Raw genomic sequence first — 15,650 nt, 5'->3', positions numbered from 1 at the left:
TCTAGCCTCTGGACACTACGCTGACAGACACAGCAAACCTTGTTGACACAGCTCACATTGATGTGCCATCCTGGATGAGCTGCACTATCTGAGCCACTTGTATGGGTTGTAGAGTCTGTCTCATGCTACCACGAGTGTGAAAGCACCACCAACATTCAAAAGTGACCAAAACATCAGCCAGAAAGCAGAAAGGTACTGAGAAGTGGTCTGTGGTCCCCACCTACAGAACCACTCCTTTATTGAGTGTATCTTGCTAATCGCCAATGATTTCCACCTGTTGTCTATTTCATTTGCACAACAGCAGTGAAATTGATTGTGAATCAGTGTTGCTTCCTAAGTGGACAGTTTGATTTCACAGAAGTTTGATTTACTTGGAGTTATATTGTGTTGTTTAAGTGTTCCCTTTATTTTTTTGAGCAGTGTACATTTCCCAGACTCTAGATTCACCAGAAAGGGTGCTATTAGCATTTCAATAGCTTCTGGTGCGTTGCATAAATGACACCATGTGTCCTTATTTTGGTGAAGTTGAAGAATTCTTTGTCGAGTCAGTAAGACTGAATTCTCCCAAAGGTATATAGATAAAAATGTTTTACAGTTCCACATCATGACCATGGTTGGGTCAGTGTTGCACAGATTGTGACGTAGACCCTCCATAACATGGAAACATTACTTTAGTTAATACCCACCTAATGATGCATGACCTGCTCTCTCAATCATGTACACACTCACATATGTGTGTTTAGCAGACAGAAAGTTCTCCACTAGGGGGGCTATTAGCACTTAGTAGCATTTGGTGCTTTGTGTCAATGACACCATGGGTTCTTGTTATAATGAAGGTGTGCTTTTAATTTTCTGTCAAGACAGTAAAACTGAATCCTCCCAGGGGTGTATAGAGCTGTTGTTTTACAAAGTATTATCTCTTAATAAAGAAAAACATTTTGGAAGAGTGCTTCACTGCCAGTTAATGGATGAATCTCATGTATGTCTTGTTGTAAGAATTTTTTAAGGTGAATACCTCAAACCACAGCCAAAGCCATTTTCAGTGGTTTATGTACAGAAGAGAGGCTCTTTGAAGAAGCGCAGTTCTTAAACTCTCTCTAGCTTTCTTTGCATAAGCACAGGGAGAGAATCTTTGTAGCGTCAGCTTGAAACGTCTTTGTTGCAGAGCTGTGTCACACTCACTGCATCTTTCAGCTGCGTTGGTCTGACTGATGAGGGAGTGAAAGGGCCTTTTCACCATGCGGAGCTGCATCTTTTGTGGCGAACCTCGAGAGGAGAGAGAGCTGAAGAAACGGCTGTTCATTTTCTAGGTCAGGTGGGGAGTGGCTGCAGATAGTGGTGCTTTCAGCTTTTATACACTAACTGCAGGCTATGAAGGAGGCAGAAGCATCATGAAAGCAGACATTGATGCTGCCCACTGTCACTCTGAAAATATTTTTGAATCTTGGCTAATGATACCTGGCTATAAGGCTGTAGTTGAAATGAACCATCTGGTTAACATTGCCACGTTTACATTTTGATTGACGAATGCTATCCATCTTAAAGGAAACAATAATAATGAATAATAAAAGAGTAAATAAGATTAAAGCATTGTCACACAATTGCTGACAAAAACTGTGTTCTCTAGCTAGTTTTGCAGTACATAGCTTTGTATTCCTTGCCTTCTTGGCCTTCCAGAAGATGATTTCTCTATGTTGACCTTGACCCCAACCGGTCAGGGACATGTGCTGTTCAGTGCACTTTGACCGGCCACAGTCCCAGCAGTAGTGAGCCTGTTTCTGCTGTGTCCTGCTTTAAACCCAGGCTGTAGTGTAGTTTAAAGGAAAGCAGTCATTGAGGGCAGCACTTTCGTCTTCAGCTGCTAGGAGCGCTTAGAAAAGCCTTCAGTCTTGCTCCCAGGGGGCTTCGAGTAGTATTTTCTTGAACGAAAGGCTCTCAGCATCTTTTTTCTGCCCCATGTACCACTTGTTCCATCCCTCACTCTGTCACACCCTTATTCACCTCTGCTTTTGTCTCTTACCAAAAAATATGACACTGGTGAGAGCATTATTTTCATTAAGCCTAGAAAGTGATTCTGCTTAATTATTGGCAGTTTCACTTAGGAATTTTAGATTTCAATTCAGGAGTTTTACTCTGTTATGGTCTGGAATAAACCTAGTTTGCTTTGATGTGACTGTGATTTTGATTATTATTTATGTATATATCAAAAGTAAAAGTACTAAAAGATTAATTATGACGCTAATGTCCTATTACCATTGTTGTAGCAAGACTCACTTCATGACCTAATTTTAGGGGAAAATCCTCCAGTTTCTCTCTTGGTAAACCAGTCTTTTAATAGAATGTCATTCTGAGATCTGACACTGATCTCTATTAAAATTATGTGATTGTAAGACACAAAACACTGAAGGCAAACAGTTTCCATCAGGTAGAACTGAGTCCCTCTGAAACAACTTTTTACAAACAAGCAAAGTTTCAGTTTAAGATTTATTTGTAACTTAGTTACAAATTGAATAAAAATTTGCTTTAAACTCAGGTTCACAAATAAGTTTTCCTTTACTGTATTGATCTGTAGGTGTCTGTTCATAAACTAACCGAAACTAATTTACTATAAAATCAAAGTGTTTGTATGAATTCAGAAATAAAGAAACCTGCCAGTCACGACTGCATATGTGGACATATTTCTATATTGTGCTCTATTTACACAAAGTTAGGTTAGTTCATCATTTAGGGACGTACGTGCTCCCAAATTTTTACACTGCTGCACTGACATTGAACCTTGTGCTTATACTGGGTTGGTATGACCAACAGGTCAAAACAAGCTCAGAACAAAGTGACCGCTGGGCCCTGATTGGTGCTCTGGCTTTGCACTTCTTTTGTTTTGACATGTTACGTTTTTATACACACAGAAACCAAAAGGAATGGCAGATTTCTCAAAATGTAGTGGAGTGAAAGTAAAAAGTCACACAAAATGGAAATACTTAAGTGAAGTACAGATACACAAAAAAAACTAATTAAGTACAGTAATGCATTACATTTACCTAGTTACTGTCAACCACTGGATATTCAAGATGCGGCTTCATTGGGTTTAAAAGTTGTGAAAATATGAATTGTTCTATATGCAGAAAACCATGGAAATACCATTGATGGGTCTGTTGCATGTAAGCTGAGGTTAGGTTCATTGCACATGTGATATCAATTTGTTCTGCTTAAAATAAATGTTCTTTACATTGTTTTCTAGAGAAAACAGAAGCTGATGTGATGAGGATGAGTATGCAGTTTTGTCATTGAAAATGTTTTCATGAACAAAATGAATCACATAATTGCCATGTTGTAAATCCTCTATATGTATCAGCGTTTGCCCAGCCGTAAATTGTTGTGTGAAACCTAAACAGACCACATGACCACCCACCCTTCAAGAAATGAACACTGGTGTAGATGAATGCTACCTCTGTTACCTTAGTTTATGTTATTAGCCGACTCACATCAATGTATATAACATCATACATTTTAGCTTGTGGTAGTGAGTTTGTGAAGAATTAGCTTTAATGCTATATATAATGCCAAATGCTATAATTTCAAATAAATAAAAAAAAAAGATTCTGAAGATTCTGTTTTATTCCATTAAATAGAGTGTAAAATGAGCTTGAGCTTAATACTTATTGCCACTTTTGTGTGCTATGGAGAAAGAAAGTTCAGACCGTCGATATTTTTTGGTTGCATTCAAAACATTTTAAATGAGCATTGATTTTACCAAAGGAAATTTTTTTATAACCTTTAAGAACTGAAAATGACAAAGATGGATGGGTATTTAACGATCATACAAGCGCTGTAACAATTAATACAACATAAACAGCAAAATATTTTGCTGAGCTGAATAACTAAAAGTTTTAATTATATTGAACCTATGGCTTGGTGCTGGTTTTGGTAAAGCTGCACTTTTGTCTTTTATTGTGATTTAGTCATTTGGAACATTGAAAAGGTGTCAAATATAACTGAAAATAGGGTGACATGGCTAGTTTTGTATGTGCTACAACTCCAATTAATTCTGAGCAACTGGACGTTATAGAAAACTTTTCTTCCATATAGCTACTGTTGGGACCTTTCTGTCCAGTGTGTGGTAGCCTTTAGACAGATGCAGTTTCCATCGTTTGACTGACCAGTTTAGAACAAAATCATAAGACCCACCATCTACACTGCCCTCTGGTGCTGAAGTGTAGAGTTCAGATATGCATAGTTCATAAATGCGAGAATGTGTAGCATTCAATGGGTTGTGCTATTGCCTCACAGCAAGAGGTAAAGAACCTGGGTTCGATTCCCGGCTGGGCGACCTGGAATCCGTTCTGTGCGGAGTTTAAATGTTCTTCCAGTGTCTGTGTGGGTTTCCTCCGGGTACTCCAGTTTCCTCCCACTGTCCAAAGACCTGCAGTCAGGTGCTCAAGGACACCTCAGTCATGTGCTGTCGGCTCTGGGGATTGAACCGGCAACCTTCCGGTCACAAGGCTGGTTCCCTAACCTCCAGCCCATGACTGCCCCATGTCTGTCTGTCTGTCTGCCCTGTGATGGACTCGCAATCTGTCCAGGGTGTTTTCTGCCTTCCGCCCATTAACTGCTGGGATGGGCTCCAGCTCCCCTGTGACCCAGAAGGATAAGTGACTTGGAAACTGTGTATGTATATGTGTGTGTATGTATATGTATATGTATATGTGTGTGTGCGTGCGTGTGTGTGTGAGTGTGAGAGAGACTCATCCCTAGTGTAGACCAGCACAGATAATGGTTTACCGGTATGTATTACTAGCTTTCAATTCACTTTAGCTCTCACACAAACAGAAACAGACAGAATAGCAAGCATCCATACTGTATCTTTATTGAATGCATTGTTATTATCAGGAGAGTCTTTGCAAAACCTGACAGCAGCTGTGATTAAAGGGTTCTTCATCTTTTACATCTGCCCAGCATGTTTTCTGCATCTTATCTTTAGTAGGAACATTAAGTACCAATGCAACTAGAAATCAGCATTAACATTGTAGCTACTGAAGTCAAAATCACTAAGCAACACCTCATAATGCAACAACAGAAAGAAGTCGCTGCTAATTCACGCTAAGAAAAGCATCACTTAATCTCTAAGCAACACCTTTTAACAATTCACATTGACTAAAAAGCAGCAATTAAAAAAAAAAAAGAAATTTCTTTATTGAGAAGTATGACATTTCTCTCTCCACTCAATGCATCTTTAGAAAAATAGGAAAGTCAGTTACATCAACATGTCAGCATGTCTTTGGAGAATGTATTCTGAATTCATAGAGTGGATAGTGTTATAATGTGTAGTGGGAAGCAGCAAGTCAATTTTGCACATATGCATAATGGCACACTCCTTTTTTTCAGGCACCATAGCCATCCCTGCAGCTGTGGATGCTTAAAATCCTTAGTGTCTCCCACCCTACTGCTCCCTGCAGCCTTTGTCAAGCTCTGCTCCATTTCCACCTACCCCCTGGCATCCCTCTGATGTTAATCAGTGGCTGAGTGCCCCTGTGGGCCCCTGTCCTGTCTGAAATCTAGCTTGTGAAGGAGCGCGTGGCAGGACACAGCCAGCATGGCTAATATCACGCATTTCCTGCAGGACTGGGCACCTGCGGCTGTGCTTCTCTCTTGTGAGGAATCCAGTGAATCAGTGTCCGTCTCTCTGTCCTGTCATCACTGGGGCAGGCTGCATATGCTGCCTTTTACAGGCTTGTGACCCACAGCCTGCCCTGCCTCTGTGCCTCAGAATGACCTTTGTGTCCAACACAGGCCTTTCTCTCTATCTCTCTCTCCTTCTTCCTTTCTCTCTCTCTCTATCTCTTGCTTGCAGCTAAGGGTTTGTGTCACTCTGTATTTGTGTCTAGAAGCCAATGTGTGCTAAAACTGCTGCCATTTGGCCTGTTTCCACACTACCTCCAGACAGTATAATGCATATGGCAAACATCAGTATGAGCTATATGAGCATAGGCCTGGTTGATGAAACAAAAATTATATATATATATATATATATATATATATATATATATATATATATATATAATTTTTTTTAACAGAAAAGGCATTTTCAGTAAAAAATATTGTAGCTATTATAGTGAATAAATATTGAAGGCAGACCGCTACCAACTTGAGGCATTTCATTGCCTGACGCTGGTACGATCCTCACTAGTAGCCACACATGTTGAAAATTCTCAACTCCAAGGCAGACAGGTGTGTGTTCGCAGTGGTTTCTCACAGTCGAGTTCCCTTATCACACCATTTCTGCTTAACTAGCTTTCGTTACTTATTAATATCAAAAAGGTACAGAAGAGACTTGGTAGGATGTTTAGTCATACAACCCGGCCTTAAGCTTGCACTGTTACCATGCCGCCCTTTAACTTTACAACCACAGCATGTAGCTCAGACTACGTGATGGAAGGCACAATATCACAATATCCCAGTCTCAGGGAACAGGTAGGAGTATGAGGTAATCGAACCACACCAGAAAGGGTGATAAAATGGTAGAAATGGGGGGGTAGTGGCGTTTCATACTGTGCTGCCTCCTAGGGAAAGCCTGTTATATGTGTTTGTGATCACGGCAGGCTTCAGAGGCCTCACTGGAGATAAGGTTCTGCTTCCTGCACTAAAGAAGGGCAATACACAGCAGGTATCTGCCATGGCACTGAGTGATCACCAGCTTTCCAGCAGACAGCACCACTTACCTACTGTTTCCCTACTAATATGGTTCTCATGCATGAGAGAGAAGGCCAAACTTTCATATACGTGTGGCCTACGTGGAGCATGTCAGACATCCACCAGATGTTTTTTAATTAATGTCCATGTAAGTAAGAAAATTGGCAAAAAAAATATTACACAAATCACAAAAAAAAATAATTCCTAGACTGTCTGTCATGTTTTACCACTGAAGTCTAGAGCACACTAAGCCAATGCTCTCCAACAAACACTGACAATATGACAAAAAGTATCATAGTTGCCAGGCTCTACAATGTTCAACCTCACTTCACACTGTTCTTGAACATTCTCCACCATTTACACTGTTCTAGAGTGTTCTTCTCTATTCACACTGTTGTAGAATGTTCTTCATTCTGAACTGTTCTAGAGCGTTCTGTCAGTTTACATCATTCTATGTTCTCCCTCCATTCACACAGCTCTGAAATGTTCTCCCTCCTTTCACATGGTTCTAGTATGTTCTCCCTCCATTCACACAGCTCTGAAATGTTCTCCCTCCTTTCACATGGTTCTAGTGTGTTCTCCCTCCATTCACACTGTTCCAGAATGTTTTCCCCTATTCACACTGTTCTTGAATGTTCTAACTCCTTTCACATTGTTCTAAAATGTTCTCGATCCATTCACACTGTTCTAGAATTTTCTCCCTCTGTTCACACTTAGTGTTCTCTCACATTTACACATTCTTAGAATGTTCATGCTAGATTATATGTGCTTGTCAGTGGATATTCGAATAGCATGAAGTCAGCTGCCAACACTAGAATGTTAGTATTTGTTGATGAATGTTGGATGTGCTTTGTCCTTTGCTGATTAAAATTATATTTTAAAATATTATTACATTTGCCGAGCTGGGAGCTGCAAGACATCATGTAGGTGTAAATGGCACAAATCTTTCTTTTCTCATGCTGATATTGAAATCTTGAGACCTAGACCTGATATTTCTTCTTTAAAACCTACTAAGATTTAAGATGATAATTCAGGTTAGGTTTATTATTTTACTCCTGATATTTGATCCAACATTTTCTGCTGATATTACCCCTGGTATGAGATTGGTACCAGTTCTAGCTGTAGTGTGCATCACCTTAGATATGTTCAATTAAAAACATCTGTACAGGGATGGACTGGAGTGTGGTAGGCATTTAGAAGTCACAGCTGGGCTGCTGTAACACAAGTTAGCTATGGACTGTCCTTTTCTAGTCTTCTTTCACTGTAGATCTGTGGAAGGAGCATTTGATTTGAGCCAGTGCTGGAGCATTTACTTTGTGCTGGAGTAAATAAAAGCAAGAAGTCACATCTGTATGTGTGCGTGTGTGTCTTTTAGAGAGAACACGTCTGTTTCCTCACCCTGTCAGATATGCTGCTCTCAAGTCACACTGCTGTTTCTCACTCTTCTCTTTTCACTGCATGCTGGCTGTCATCTCTGCCAAGCGAGCTGTCATGTCCCTGCTTCAGAATAGGGTTGGTTGTTTATTTGTTTGTGAGTGTGGAGGAAGTCTGAGGTATTTCTGTGTATGGGGGGTCTGGAGCATGTGGATATGTATTACTGTGTGTGTTTTTCATACATTCTTGCATTTTTGGGGACTTCGATCTTGCAAAATCTGTATGTTTTTTATATATATATATATATATATATATATATATATATATATATATATATATATATATATATATATATATATATATATATATAAATGTCAGTTATTTGCCCCACAAATGCAAAAATGTATGAAAAACACACACACTAATATATGTATATGTATGTGTGTGTGTGTGTGTGTGTGTGTGTGTGTGTGTGTGTGTGTGTGTGTGTTTATATGTTTGTGTTTGTCTAAGCTTATGATGATACTCTATGGTGACCTTTGGCTCCAGAGCATCCTGTTCTATTGGCAATGTTTTTCAATGAAGAGTACACACACACTCACACACACACACACACACACACACACTCATACATATATTTACATAGAAAATATGGCAAGGTGTTAAAATTGCGTTTGTACAACCCCAATTCCAGTGAAGTTGGGACATTGTGTAAAACATAAATAAAAACAGAACACAATGATTTGCAAATGCTTTTCAACCTATATTCAATTGAATTCACTACAAAGACAAGATATTTAATGTTCAAACGAATAAACTTTGTTTTCTGCAAATATTCACTCATTTTGAATTTGATGCCTGCAACACGTTTCAAAGAAGTTGGTACAGGGGAGTGTTTACCACTGTGTTACATCACCTTTCCTTTTAACAACACTCAGTAAGCGTTTGGGAACTGAGGACACTAATTTTTGAAGCTTTGTAGGTGGAATTCTTTCCCATTCTTGCTTGATGTACAACTTCAGTTGCTCAGGAGTCCGGGGTCTCCGTTGTCGTATTTTGCGATTCATAATGCGCCACACATTTTCAATGGGAGACAGGTCTGGACTGCAGGCAGGCCAGTCTAGTACCCACACTCTTTTACTACGAAGCCACGCTGTTGTAAGACGTGCAGAATGTGACTCGTCAGACCACAGGACACTTTTCCACTTTGCGTCAGTCCATCTCAGATGAGCTCGGGCCCAGAGAAGCCGGCGGCGTTTCTGGGTGTTGTTGATATATGACTTTCACTTTGCATGGCAGAGTTTTAACTTGCACTTGTAGATGGAGCGACGAACTGTGTTCACTGACAATGGTTTTCTGAAGTGTTTCTGAGCCCATGTGGGAATATCCGTTACAGAATGATGTCGGTTTTTAATCCAGTGCTGCCTGAGAGATCGAAGGTCACGGGCATTCAATGTTGGTTTTCTGCCTTGCTGCTTACTTGCAGAGATTTCTCCAGATTCTCTGAATCTTTTGATGATATTATGGACTGTAGATGATGAAATCCCTAAATTCCTTGCAGTTGCACGTTGAGAAACGTTGTTCTTAAACTGTTGGACTATTTGCTCACGCAGTTGTTCACAAAGTGGTGAACCTCGCCCCATCCTTGCTTGTGAACGACTGAGCCTTTCAGGAATGCTCCCTTTATACCCAATCATGACACTCACCTGTTTCCAATTAACCTGTTCACCTGTGGAATGTTCCAAACAACTTTCCCAGTCTTTTGTTGCCCCTGTCCCAGCTTCTTTGGAACGTGTTGCAGGCATCAAATTCAAAATGAGTGAATATTTGAAAAAAAACAAAGTTTATCTGTTTGAACATTAAATATCTTGTCTTTGTAGTGTATTCAGTTGAATATAGGTTGAAAAGGATTTGCATATCATTGTATTCTATTTTTGTTTGTTTTACACAACATCCCAACTTCATTGGAATTGGGGTTTTACATATATACAATAGGGTGCAAAAGTCACCCTTCATTTCTTTAATTTCCAGTCAAAATGGCAAGTGAGTACAAGTTATAAATGAATAATAAAGAAAAAATCAGAAAACACCCTTTCATTAGCAACTTTTCCATTCAAACAAATCCTAACAATTAAATGTAACACCTTCCAGTCTTTTCAGGAATCTTGCTTTTAGTTTTTTTTAATGAAATCTGCAAGGATGTTTTTTCACATGTCGAAAGTTCGGTCTAAGTAGGTGGTTACATTTCCTTCTTTGCCTAAACCAAATAATCCCCATTACGAACATGTACAGTCACTGCCTCGCTGCACATCTCACGTGTCTAGTTTTGGTGTTCTGGTGCAAATATTTTCCTATTTGTCTATCTCTTCTTCTCAGTAAGGGCTTCTAATCAGTTACATACCCTTTTAGACCCGTAGTGTTGAGTTGTCTTCTCACAGTGGAAGGATGGACCGAAACTTTTTTTTTCAGGTGTGAAGCAGGAGTGGAGCCAGATATTCTCCTATTTTTCAAAGAAAAAAGTGCTGTATATCTCATGGTGACAATTTAGGTGGTCTCCTAGATCTTGCACAGTTGTTGGGAGCCCCGTTTTCTCTGTATGTTTTAATATTTTTTTTCAGCTTGAGTTTTGGAAACCTCCTTTCACTTTTCACTTATTTTTCTTTGGATTTCTCCTTTGTTATGCAAGTGGATTATCTTATGGCTAATCTCTTTCGAAATATCAAATGAGTCATGTACTTTAGCTGTTTTGACTGTGAGTTAAATAAATGAAGGGTAGCCTGTTTGATGCAATACAGTAGACTATTCCACAATATTGGATTATACAAATAAGACTTACATTTAACCTCCACAAACTCACACTGTGTACATACAAAAACTTATACATGTGTGCTTGCTCTGTGTTCTGCATCTGACACACTTGGGGCTGTGTCTTCATTCGGACTGATTATATCACACCCATTCATGAGCACCTCTGTGTTTTTGGGTGACAACGCAGAGTCACAGAATAATACATTTTGATTGCCCAGCTATGTTAGAGAGATTCTAACTATTGCAGGCATTCTCATTACTCTGCTCCTTCACCACCTGAACAGCTCCACTGTATGTGTGGTGTGCAGTGCCATGCCGCCATGTGATTTTCACACTGCTTTGTATTGAACCAGACCACCTGCTGGGTCATGAAAGTCTCACGGAAATGAAAGAATTTGATCTCACGCTTTGTCTTATCAGACTGTGCTTGCATACAAGAGCCAATGCTGATACTGCTCATAAAAAGCACAGTTACATGTGTAGCAAACTGTATCAGTAGCCTCAATAAAGAGGTTGTTTAAAAGCCTTATAGTAGTGTTAAAGGCTTTTTAGATGCAAAGCTCCTCATGGACCTCGCTTAAACTCTGTTAGCTAGCTCACGTTCATACACCCTTGCCACCTTTCAGTAAAATGTTATTGTTCAGAAAATACAAGTTATTGAAAGACTTTAATGGTTTTTTAAATGAATATTATAATCCTCATTGGTGAAATATTTTTTTCTTCACTCCTACTACTATTCTCTGTTTAGACCCTAGTTTGTGAGTCTTTGTCTCTCACAAGTTGCACTGCGGCTACCATGTGCAGTGCTCATGTTTTCTTCAGTGCTAAATGACTGTCCAACAAAGCAAGTATTTCACAGGTTTAGCAAATATAACCCCTACTTATTCTTGCTGTATATTCAAAAATGAAAGGCAGTGGGTCCTGTTTTCCTGAAGCAATGCAGTGTCCTGTGCCTTTCCTGCTGCATCTTCATGCCTACACATCCATCCATGTGTGTCCACAAAAGTTTAGATTAAGTAGAATAGAAAAGGGAGGGTGTGGTTATTAAAATCCTGACCAAATTAACATACGCACTCATTTCAACATTGAACGAAGTAGAGAAAGCTACTATGAATACTACACAAGAAAGGGGACTGAGCCGCATGTTGGAAGGTGCCAGACATGAGCAAATATTTGCCTCATTCTCATCGCAATAATGTATTCCATTACTCTGTTAAACTACAGCAAATTGGGTGGAGAAATCGAGTCAAAATTGAGTATGTGCGATGCAGTAAAAGACAGTAGAGGTAGCCAAATCTGTCTTAAGGTGTTTTATGCAACTCTGAAACACTATAAATCATGAGGTTTGCATGCTGTGAAGATTACACTTCAGTTATCCCCTCCTTATGTACATATAAGCTAGTTAGGGCTCATTTCATATAAGCAGATACATAATTGTCTGTAAACATATGCATCTACTAACATAGTCATTGTGTTTGCACTTTTAGGTGGAATAGCCAAATTATGCAATCATTGCGCTGGGTTTAGACTTTGTGCTGAGCTTATATGTTCTCCACAGGGTTAAAATTGTACAGGGGAAATTCCACTAATGTTCCACTAATGATTGAGTGGTTTGATGTGAACTGGTTCATAGTGGAGAAACAGACAGAGTTGGATCTCTTTACATTGTTATTGATAAGAACCAGGGCTTGACAGTGCAAACATAACCATTTTATTTACTATCCAAAATGACCAGTGAATCTGCTTGTGTCTTAATGTTGATAATGGTAATCAGAATCATCAGAATCCTTTATTGATCCCAGAGGGAAATTGCATTTGTTACAGTTGCAGCCATTTATGTAAAAGAATAAACACTTTAATAATTTAATACAAAGATAAATTTGCAATATGTAGACGAGATTTAAGTTCTTATGAATATAGTAAAGTGGTGGTGACTGTGATAATAAATATTAAACATCTAGTATAAGGCAGTTAAAATTATTGTCCCTCTGAGTTATTACACACAATTATTATTATTACACATATGAACAGTACAGCTTGGTATTGAGTTTTGCACAGATGAGATCACACACTGAGGGAGGAGTTATCGAGTTTGATGGCCACAAGTAAGAATAACCTCCTGTGGCGCTCTGTGGTCATTTCGGTAGAATGAGTCTTGCACTGAATGAGCTCCTGTGTCTCATCACCGTGTCGTAGAGTGGGTGGGAGCCATTGTCCATAATGGCCCGCAGCTTAGACAGCGTCTTCCTCTCCGACACGGCCCAGAAAATAGAGACTTTGGTCTTTCCTGTAGAGGACGTCAGTGGTCTTAGTCCAGAAAATAGAGACTTTGGTCTTTCCTGTAGAGGACGTTAGTGTTCTTAGCCCAGGAAATAGAGACTTTGGTCCTTCCTGTAGAGGACGTCAGTGTTCTTAGTCCAGAAAATAGAGACTTTGGTCCTTCCTGTAGAGGACGTCAGTGTTCTTAGCCCAGTCCAGTTTATTGTCAATATACACCCAGATATAAAATAGTGGTAAATCTATCAATTTGCTTTACAATGCCCTGCCATGAATGGATCTTAAAAATATTTTAGGCCAAACTCTTGTCTCAAAACTATCATAAAACAACATCTTGTATTTGCAGCTACGTCATGTAATATGCATTTAATATGTTTTTGGATGTAGGCAATGAACATTTCTGACTTCATGAGATTCTCTAGAACAGCGCATTTCACATCAAACCAGTGTGAATGACATTGTTTACATAGTAACAATTGAACTGTGTTTTGAAATGTCCATAAAAGTGCACCCCAGTGCCCGCCTAATGCGCCATCATTTACATAAATTCAGTTTTGGTGCACTAACCCCTCCGTCCTTGCTTACTTTGCATTACGCAAATTGCTGAAACACACTTTATACAGTCATGAAGATTGCAATATCCTGTAGCTACAATCAATCCCAATATATTGCAGTGACAGTCTTTGCGTACCCATGAAAATAGGGCCCTTTGTCTTCATCAGAGCACAAACCACTATATGTATATTTATTACTAGATTATGTGGCCTGTAGAACCACACTTCTACAACAGACATTTGTCTCTGTTTATTTTGAGTGTGTTTGATGCCATTGAGAATTGTATGGCCCACATAAGTGTTACTATTGAGCCAGCAGAGTAGACTGTCTTGTTAACAAATAATTTCTTGCCTGCATGAAGCTGAAATATCACACCCTTTTGCGTTAAATCCACAATCGGAATTTGACCTTTCCTTTTATCATGCTGTGGGTCTGTATAGTCTAGTTCCTGGGCTTCATCATATTAATAGGTGAAGAGTTGGCATTTTGTCAAATGCCTGGCGAAGCTGCCCTTTGATAAAGCTATGGCTGTGTTTACCACCTAGTTACATGTTAGGAGATAAAAGGCAGCAACTGACCTTAGGCAATGTATCAGGCAGGCAGGGGCTTCATCATTAAGAGAGATGCAGCAATAAACAGGAATTAGCCTAATCTGGTTGATGATGTATGCTGTGTGTTAGCCTAGCACGTTGCCAGCAATAGGATGGACACCAGAAACTAATCTATTTACAGTGACTGGCCTTCAGTCAAGCATGTTGGCCTTATGCTCTCTCAGAGTCCAATGTGGACCCCGAGTCAGACACGCACTCTAAACCCAGCAGGGCATGCTGCATAACTGGAGCTCAACACAGTGTTTCTCAGCTCCAGTGCTGGGGACATGTGCAGTATACAGTGTAGTGTTGCTTCCCTGCTCTAAACACCTAATTCAAGTCATTAACTTTTATTGTAAAGCTTTTAATGTATGTACACCCCACCATGTAAAAAAAAAAGAAATCCCATATATGAATAGTACTTAAGCTTTCTTTAATGTGACAGCTTTATTTAATATGATGTGTATGGATTAAAAAGTCATTCTTCAGGTCCTGTGACACAACACTCAACAGCAGGAACGTACACAGGACTACATAAAGTGTGGATACATACAAGTGATACAAGTGATAAACTGTGCAGAATATACAAACTGTTATATATACAAATATACAACTGATATATATAAACATACAACTGATATAAGTGATAAATGTGCATAATATAAGAAGTGCAGAACATACAATAAGTACACCAGACAATAAATGTGTATAACCATAAATACACAAGACAGTGGATTACAGTGAAGAATAAACATACATGACAGATGTCCATGGCACTAACTATACAGCAAAAATGAGGTCTTTTAGCAGCATTCAAAGATTAAGAAAAAATGCAAAGTGCAGATGTGCAGTGATGGTTAAGGAGTGGATGATTAGTCTGATCATAGTTACATTCTGTAATTACACAAATAAGTCACAAACAAAAGCCATACTGTCGCGGTACTGAGTTACCCTGTTTCACCATATACTTGGATAAGAAGACTCCTAGGAGACTCCTGTATGGCACATATGATTGTTTCACAGTTAATTATAAAGCTCTCCAAGAGTTAAATCAGGTGGTAAAGGAGAGACGGCTCTTAACACTTCAGTGTGAAGGTCCCTCAGGACCAAATTTGGCAACTGCTGCCTTATTGTAGCACACTACAGTCAGCTCATTAATCTAGATGCAGCACCTAGCTCTGTTTCTAGATAGCATAATATATCTGCTTTAAAGAGCATGGCAGCAGGCCGGTTTGACATGTGCAGCCTTGTGTATTTCCACAAACATACATACACACAACCATGAGACACGGTACACTCCTTTGATTATTCTCCTCCAGTCTGTTGGTCTCCACTAATTCTGTTTCTCTGAATTGAAAT

The 15,650-nt window shown here is 39.3% G+C and overlaps 1 protein-coding gene across 4 annotated transcripts in view; it reads left to right on the top strand.

Annotated features, from left to right (window-relative positions):
• Positions 1–15,650, top strand: part of enox2 (ecto-NOX disulfide-thiol exchanger 2) — a 253,893-nt gene that overhangs the window by 187,008 nt on the left and 51,235 nt on the right. The gene's annotated exons all lie outside the window — the stretch shown is intronic.

Source organism: Pygocentrus nattereri, chromosome 11, assembly GCF_015220715.1.
Source record: "Pygocentrus nattereri isolate fPygNat1 chromosome 11, fPygNat1.pri, whole genome shotgun sequence".
NCBI classification, from domain to species: Eukaryota; Metazoa; Chordata; class Actinopteri; order Characiformes; family Serrasalmidae; genus Pygocentrus; species Pygocentrus nattereri.
This window is presented reverse-complemented; position numbering and strand designations above follow the sequence as displayed.